The following is an 8,836-nucleotide window of genomic DNA, read 5'->3' as shown; positions in this document are numbered from 1 at the left end:
TCAAATGCCTTATAGAAGTCCAGAAATAGGAGGTAACTATTGTCAGAGCAGAGGAATGAGTATTCAATCAGATCTAGGACAAGCCTGATATTATTAGAAATGTGTCTTTTACTCATAAAACCGGATTGAACCTCATCAATAATTGGGTCGAGTACACCTTTGATTCTCCTAGCTATAATGGAAGCAAACACTTTACAGTCATTATTTAATAGAGAAATGGGTCTCCAGTTTTCAATGAAGGTATGATCTCGTTTCGGTTTTGGTATCAAAGTAATCCATCCTTGTGTTAAAGAAGGGGGAAGACAACCTTTCTCGATGCTTTCTACAAAAACTTCAAGGAGAAATGGAGCCAAGTCTTTTACGAAGGTTTTATAAAACTCTGCTGTGAGGCCATCAACTCCGGGTGATTTGTTCGTCTTTGAGGTGTTCGATAGCAAAAACTACTTCTAAATTAATGTTCCTATCACAGAAGTCTTTATCGCTTTGAGTTATCTGTGTGACATTGCTGATAGAAATTAGAATTTAGAAAAGAGGTTGCAGAGTGTTCACAGTATTTGGACTGATAAAGGTTACTATAAAATTTAAAACAGAAATTGGCTGTTTTTTGGGTCGTCAGTTATGATGCCATTAACATTAAGTTGCTGTATCAAGTTGATTTTTTGATGGTGTTTTTCTAGATTAAAAAAATACGATGAATTTTGTTCACCTTCCTCGATCCAACTTTTCCTTAATCTTACAAATGCTCCCTTAGCTTTGTTAAGATATACTTCATTTAGTTTAGCCTGTTCTGAGCTTAGTAGTAGTCTGTCTTCATCTGACATGTTATCAGGGTTTTTTAGGGATAATTCGATTATTTTAGAGACTATTGTGTCTTCTTCTAATCGACACGCTTTAGCTAAATTACTGCCATATTTCCTAAGGTCTCAAATTTAAATAGTTCCCAGTTGTTACGAAAAGAATTGTCAACTTTTGCTTTGTTCCAAAACTTTTTAAGAAGGCATTCAATATCAGATTGAACCTTTTTATGTTGTAATAGAGAGTTGTTAAGCTTCCAGTAGACACTTTTAAATATTTTAGGAGAGTTTGAGTGAAAAGGGATGGAGATGAGCACCGCGTTATGGTCAGTTAAAGGTGTTGTAATGATATCAACCGAAACTGGATTGATGTTAAGATTTTGAGATATGAGCCAGAAGTCGATACGTGACCGCCTGGTGGAATCTCTATTAAGATTAAGATTAAGATATCCTTTATTTGTCCTGCAATGGGGAAATTACAATCAGAATTTAGAAAGGAAAAACGCTGGGTAGGGAGAGGGGGGAAAAAACCACGCTCGAACTATCCTCTTCCGAGGATAATTTAAGTCCAGGATAAAAAAAGACCCTAGCACATAAATAAGCATATGACAGTTACAACAAGTCACAAGACATAACATGTAATAAGGGGGAGGATGAATGGAAAGGGGGAGAGGGGGGTAACCGTGACGCAGCCGAAATGACCAGCCGCACGGTCCACCGTTGCGCTCCGCATTATCAAACCACATCACGGGGGAAAAAGAATCGGAGCGATGAAGACGGTGATAACAAGGATGTGTATGCGCGTGTGGTTGTCCAGTTGTGTATGTGTATGCGTGTACAGGTCATAGCTGCATCGTCGAGGTCTGCTCATCATGAAGACAGTCCCGGCTTATCAGTCCATGGCCGAGAAGGAGGGGGGTGGTGGTGGGGCCCTAGACTCCGTGCGTATTTCCATCCAGGGGAAAGGCCAGATAGCGTTGTTTGTTTTGGAGAGACGGCCGCCAACAATTCCAGACAGCCTTGAGTCCTTGGTCTGTATCTCCTCAGTGGCGCCGATCAGTCTGATCCAGAAATTCTTTCCGCAGCGTGGATTCCAACGTCTCCATGGTATTATCGATCGCGCTGAGTCGCTCCAGAATCACAACAATATTGCGATTAAGCTCAGTCACCGCTTGAGTCTGAGTGTTGGACATTCGCGCCAAGCCATCCAGAGTGACCGGCAGCTTCTTCACTTCCAATAGAGCCGCTCCCGTCCGTTGAATTTTGCGATAGAACAGCAAGCTGCCAACACCAAACAGCAGCATACCTGTTATCAAAAGGCCATGTCTTCCACATCCTCCACGGACAGTACTGTCAGGCACACCGGTCTCCACTTTTTCCATGGATCCAGGGCGTATCCGGCAGCAAGTGTCCCCGCAGGGCAAGCAGGCTCCCCACTGCCCGCTCTTTTCGTCGAAAGAATTTTGTCGATTACATCGAGAGACCAGCCAACTAATTCCATGGTTAGTTCTTCGGATGAAAACACGGTAGGAGGCAATGGGAAAAAAAGTTAGACAAAAGACAGCACAAAAAGACTAAGTGGCAAGCAGGGAAAAAAAAGTTGGGAGGGCAGGGAGCTGTGCAGAAAGCGTCCTTCTTCGTCGAGAGCCAAGCAGAAAGATTTTACTCCAAGTGAACTCTTTTTTGTTTGGATTATTGCTCCTCCATATATCAATCAAATTAAATGTCTGCATAAATATCTTTAGGGTCTTATTTAGAGAAGATTGATTACGAGGAGGCCAACAGTCCATGTTATGGTGCAATATCGTATTGAAGTCACCGCCTATAACTAGACCGGAATTTGGGAATTTAGCGAGTGAATGTTGAATATGTTTTTCTAATTCTTCAAAAAGGTTATTATTTTCGTAATTTGAGTTGTACCCATATGTGTTAACCATTATTATATTGGTGTTTCCCGTGTTGATTACTTGTAAAAGGAAATGGCCTGCTTTATCGCATACAGAATGTAAAATACTCCCAGAAAACTGGTGTTTCAGCGTAGCGACCCCTGCTGAGTGTTCAGATCCATGTAACAACCATAAATTGTTACCCCATTGAGCTTTCCATAACCGTGAATCGTTAGTGATCGAGTGGGATTCCTGAAGAAAACAAAAATAATTTCCGTGCTGCTTAGCAAACAAAAAAATTGCTTTACGCTTCACAATGTTTCTTAACCCCCTGGCATTGAGAGTAATAATAGATAAAGACATATTAATAACGACAAACACACACTTAGAAATGGGTGATCGTGTGCTAAAACACTAACCCTATACAATTTGGGGCTGTACCGTTTGAATATCTATTTTAAGCAAATTAGTGGAACACAACGTTAAGACGGAACAAAAGGTATACATTTTCTGTCAGTGGTTTCGTTAACAGTCGTTCAATTCTAATTAAGACATTATTACTGCAATAAACCAAACTAGCATTACTGTGTTGGGCATCAAAAGTGCCAGTTAGCAATAACTAAGTAAACAGGTTGATAACATAACAGATCTGGATCTTGCTGTGATTGTGATGGCCATAGTTGAAGGAATGCCTTTTCTTTTTTTTTTTTTTAATAATTAAAGTAATATTTAATTCAATTCCTCAGTGTAATACATAAGAGGTACTCAGGTGAACCTGGAGAAGGATTCTGTTTCCTTAAATTTTAGGATGTATGAATTACCAATGTCAGTCGCCCATCAGCCGAGGTTGGAGAGGAGGAATTAACAGTTCGGTCCCGTTAGCAAAGGCTCGATCACCGATGTAGTACGCCGTTTTTCCTTCCTCGTGTGCCTTCGCCACCAACGGCCAGAGTAGCTTTCTTCTCTCCCTTGTAGATGGTGACAAATCCTCAGCGAAGCGCATGTTGTTGTTTTGATGAAAACTGGATTTTTTTGCAGCCTTCCAGACAGCGTCTCGGAAGATTCGCGATGTGAATTGGAGAATGATCCCTCGAGGCTTGGATGCATCATTTTTCAGCTGTCCCAGTCGATGTACAGTGTCAATGGGGTGAAGAAATTTGTCTTTTCTCTCTCCGGGCAGGACCGCTTGGCAGATCGAGATTACCTCTCACGGACATTTTGGTTTTTCTTTTCAGCTACACCATAGAGTCGTAGATTGTGAGTAGTTTTCAAGTTCAGTGAGACGCCCCTCCATCATGCTCACTTTCTTTTCCACAAGTCCAACGCGGTTGTCGACTTATTTTAGATTTGCTTTTACATCTCTTAATTCGGCGCAGGCTGTATTCAATGTTTTCGTGAGGTTTTCTATTTTCGTTGTTATGTCCTTTGTCATTTTACTGACATTTGTCTCCAACGTATCAAATCTGGTGTTAAACAGCGTTGACATTTGTTGCAACATAGTCGCGCTCTCTCCTTCGGTCGTGCGAGATTGCTTACTTCTCTTCGACACCGGTGGCTTGGACGGCGAGACGGGCAATGCGGGAAAGTCAGTTTCCATAACACGAGATGGTTTTGCAGGCAGTAGGCGTGCGCGCCATCCACGAGCACATTCTCAGGTGCGGGCTTCAGCTCCATTTAGTCAATGTTGCCGATAATGCTGCTAGCTTAGCACGTGTCGAGGCAACTTTTAAGAAAGAGAACTAGGATTGCGCGATGGATAGGTTACCGTGAGTGCAGCAAAGTCAAGAGGAAAAAAATATAAATTTTCTGACATGAAAAAAATTGAAGAGTTATCTGTTCCATTAACTTTATATCGAGTCAGGTAAGCAGCTCCCAAAAGCACAACCGCTTACGTCGCCATCTTGGCTCCTTCCCGCCCCTAGCAGGTACCAGTCGCCAATGTGTGAAGGGTGAGCGTGTAAGAGGTGAAGAGAAAAACGTGAGTACATTGTAAAATGGCTAAATAAAGTACAACCAAACTCAGTTTTGCTTCCGTTGCCTTTTTAAAAACATGTTTTTAGCGTGCGTGCATGTATGCCGTATGTTTAAAACCCTTAGGTCCTTCGAAACAAAAAAACCCTAAGTTACGCGTTTTACAATTTTGGAAATGATGTATGTTATGTTATACAAACATTCTTTTTTTTTTTTCAAACACTCAAAATGTTCAGAGGCATCTGTGCTATCCATACATATATAGTTTTTATTAGTTATTTGGGATTTTTTTGCCCTTTATGGACAATAAAGGCAATACTGTGCTATGACACTTCAAAGAAATCTATAAAAAATAAAACCTGAATTGGAAGATGTCATATCACACAAGTAGAGCCTTGATAATGTCAAATAATTATCAAAAAAAAAAAATTCTGGATGAAATTTTTTTTTGTGGAAGTGCCGTTTTCATGAATATGTACAATTTCTAGTAAATGTTTTGAGGTGTGATAACTAAGTCATTTATGAATATTTTTTTACTTTCAACCACTCAAAATGTTCAGTGGCATCAGAGCTATCCATACACATATAGTTTGAAAAGGAAGAGTCACAACAACCATGTAGAATTTATAACAGAATTTATATAAAATAACCCACCACCAAATACAACAAAAAACAACAACACCTTTCAGAACTTTCAACAATTTTGGCAAATGTTCTTCATGTGTTTTCGGCACATGGGGGTTCCACATTTGTCACATGCATTTGTTGCAATGCGTTTTTCTTTGCAGAGGCCACATTGCCTTCGCTTGGGTGAAGGCGCTGTGGCCTCACGTTGCTGCACTGCACCCTGCATCTCTTGCGGAACAGTCTCCGGCCTCCGACGCTGAACCTCTGGCATGATCAGTGCGTTGCCAAGCTCCTCGAGGAACAGCCGTCGCCGAAATAATTTTTTTGCATGCCACGTGGGATTGACTTCAATGTACATGATGTATGCATTGAATGCCGAAACATCCAACATGTGAAAAAAAAGGCACATTGGCCACCGTTGTGCTCGCCGGCGTGTTGAATAGGTTCCACATGCCTGGAAACAGACACACACACAAAACATCAGATGACATAATTGACAAGACAGCTTTGATAAACAATTTGACAACTTGTGCTTACTTGGTCCAAGTGGCCCACTGCTCCCTTGGATTTATTGTAGTCCAGGACCATTTGTGGCTTTCTTTTGCCCCCGTTCTCCGTGGTTGGCTCCTTGTGAAAGGTGCTGAGCACCAGCACATTCTTTCCTTTCTTAGGAACATAGGACACCACAGCCAGGTCCTTGGTGAAGGCAAAAAGGCTGGTGAGGGGTTGCCTTTCTGTAATTTCAATCATCTTTGCGGGGAGCTCCGGCTTGTTTTTCCTAATTGTGCCCAGCAGGTGGTTTCTTTTTTTTTTTAGTTCCATTGCCAATGGAATGGAGGTGAAGAAATTGTCAGTAGTGACCGTGTGCCCTTCCAGCGAGTCCATAAGCCCCAGCACCACACGCATCCCGACGTTCACCTCACGTGTGCCGCCTGGAGGCTTGCTGGTGTAGACCTCTAATTTTGAGGCGTATGACATTTGTGCGTCACAAAGTGCCCATATCTTGAGGCCATACTTGGCAGCCTTCGACGGCATGTATTGTTTGAAGCCGCAGCGTCCGCGGAATGCGACGAGCTGCTCATCCACGCAAACGCTATGGCCAACATTATACATCTTCTGGAGCCGGTGATTCCAGCCGCTCCACAACTCCGATATCGGCGACAATTTGTTGGCGTGGTGCCGTTGTGGTCTTCGGACCTTGTCGTCGAATCGGAGCATACGATTCACCTCCATAAAGCGCCGGTGCGGCATGGCGTCGGCGAACAATGGCCGTCCGGTCCTCACGCCCCACAAGCTGCGTGTGGATTCGTGCCTAGACCGGTACATCCCAGCCAGGATCAGGAGCCCGATGTAGGCACGCAGCTCTTGGGGGGTGAGGAGGGACCAGGGATTGCTCGTTCGGATGCCTTGTAAATTAGTCATTTCGACGATATTTGCAATTATTTCGTCAACGAAAAATAACGCGAACGCCGACTCGGGGCTGCTTATGCGAGCGAACGCGTACAACGTGGGGCCGGGCGTGGGTACGCGTGGCGGCACGTAATGTCCAGCCACCTCGTGCGTCGGATCCCAAATAATTTATTTATTTTTTGACCTCCATTCCATACCGACAATGGTCTTCTGCTCGACCGCTCCCGCAGGATTGCCGGAGGTTCCCTCCCCAGCCGAGTCGGGACTGCTCTCCTCTGCAGAGTCAGAGCTGCCGTACTCGGTGGTGTCGTCAGCGTCCCCGGGCGAAAATTCCCCCGACGATTCCTTTTCGGAAGCGTCCGAATCCGAACCATCGCTATCGGTCTCCCAAACGGCATCAAGCACCTCCGTTCCGCTGCACCTTTTCGCCATGTTTGTTTCTCGCCGTCCAACTCACTCTAGTGGTTGTGCCGGTTGATCGAATGCAAATCACCGCTACCTGGCCGCCTTTGTCACGTTGCGAGGTGGTGGACCCCAAAAAGCAGGCAGGACTGAGGAGCAGGGTGTATTTGAAGAATTGTATTTAAAACAAAGAAAACTACATCCAAAACAAACAAAGTATCAAACAAAAACCATGACTAAAGCTAAAACATAATGAACTAAACATGACAGAAACTAAGATCAAACAGCAACACACATGACAGTAGCAAGAAGCAACACACATGACAGTAGCAAGAAGCAACAATGACCCGACACCGAGTGTTCGGGCTGGGAGTCCTTTTAAAGCCCTAATTAATTATGACCAACAGGTGTGCAGCTGCCAGGGGAGCCCTACAGTGCCACCTGTTGGTCCCTAAACCGAATCATGACAGTACCCCTCCCTCAAGGGACGGATCCCAGACGTCCCAAAGTTGTCCAAAAGGGTTGCCTCGCCGGGGAACAGGAACTAAAAGCGACGGCAACCCTTGCCTCGCCGCAGAACAAGAACACACGCGACGGCGACCTTCGCCTCGCCGAAATACATGAACGATAAGCGACGGTGACCTTCACCTCGCCGAAATACATGAATGATAAGCGACGGTGACCTTCACCTCGCCGAAATACATGAACGATAAGCGACGGTGACCTTCACCTCGCCGAAATACATGAACGATAAGCGACGGTGACCTTCACCTCGCCAGGGAACAGGAACAAAAGCAACGGCAATCCTTTTGGCTGGGCGTGGCCTGACGTGGACGGAGCTCGACATAACGGGGGACATGGAACAGCCGGACGTGAACAGGGGCTCGGCCTGACGTGGGCGTGGACGTGGCACGGCTCGTCGTCGACGTGAATGTGACTCTGCTCCAACAGACACGTGACGAGCCTCGGCCCACCGTAGACGCGGCTTGACGAGACGAAAACAGGACAGCCGCATCCCCAGCGCTGCCTGAAAGGGGAAAGGGTGTCGGCCGCAGACGCGCTCCGCCAGGCACATGGTGGAATAGGGAACAGTCCTTAGTACCTGCGGGGTCCAGGTGGTCGGGTCATTCTGTCACGTTGCGAGGTGGTGGTGGACCCCAAAAAGCAGGCAGGAGGGAGGAGCAGGGTGTATTTGAAGAATTGTATTTAAAACAAAGAAAACTACATCCAAAACAAACAAAGTATCAAACAAAAACCATGACTAAACCTGAAACATAACAATGAACTAAACATGACAGAAACTAAGATCAAACAGCAACACACATGACAGTAGCAAGAAGCAACACACATGACAGTAGCAAGAAGCAACAATGACCCGAAACTGAGTTTTCGGGCTGGGAGTCCTTTTAAAGCCCTAATTAGTTATGACCAACAGGTGTGCAGCTGCCGGGGGAGCCCTACAGTGCCACCTGTTGGTCCCTAAACCGAATCATGACAGCCTTGACCAATCGCGCACCGTACTTTCAAATCACAACCAAGCCGAAACGGACCAATCAGTGGAATTCAGAAAAAGAATCATTGGCCGGTTTCCTACTCCCCCGCCCCGACCCACAGCACCCGCCCCGCGGCGGCTGGCCGCCGCTGGGAGAGGCGTGGGGTGACGGGGACGGGTGGGGTAGGGACGGTTTCCTACTCCCCCGCCCCGACCCACAGCACCCGCCCCGCGGCGGCTGGCCGCCGCTGGGA

This window comes from Hippocampus guttulatus, chromosome 13 (genome assembly GCF_054856545.1).
Source record: "Hippocampus guttulatus isolate MCC_2025c chromosome 13, RoL_Hgut_1.0, whole genome shotgun sequence".
Taxonomy (NCBI): Eukaryota; Metazoa; Chordata; class Actinopteri; order Syngnathiformes; family Syngnathidae; genus Hippocampus; species Hippocampus guttulatus.
The sequence above is the reverse complement of the archived record's forward strand: the minus strand, read 5'-3'. Positions refer to the sequence as shown.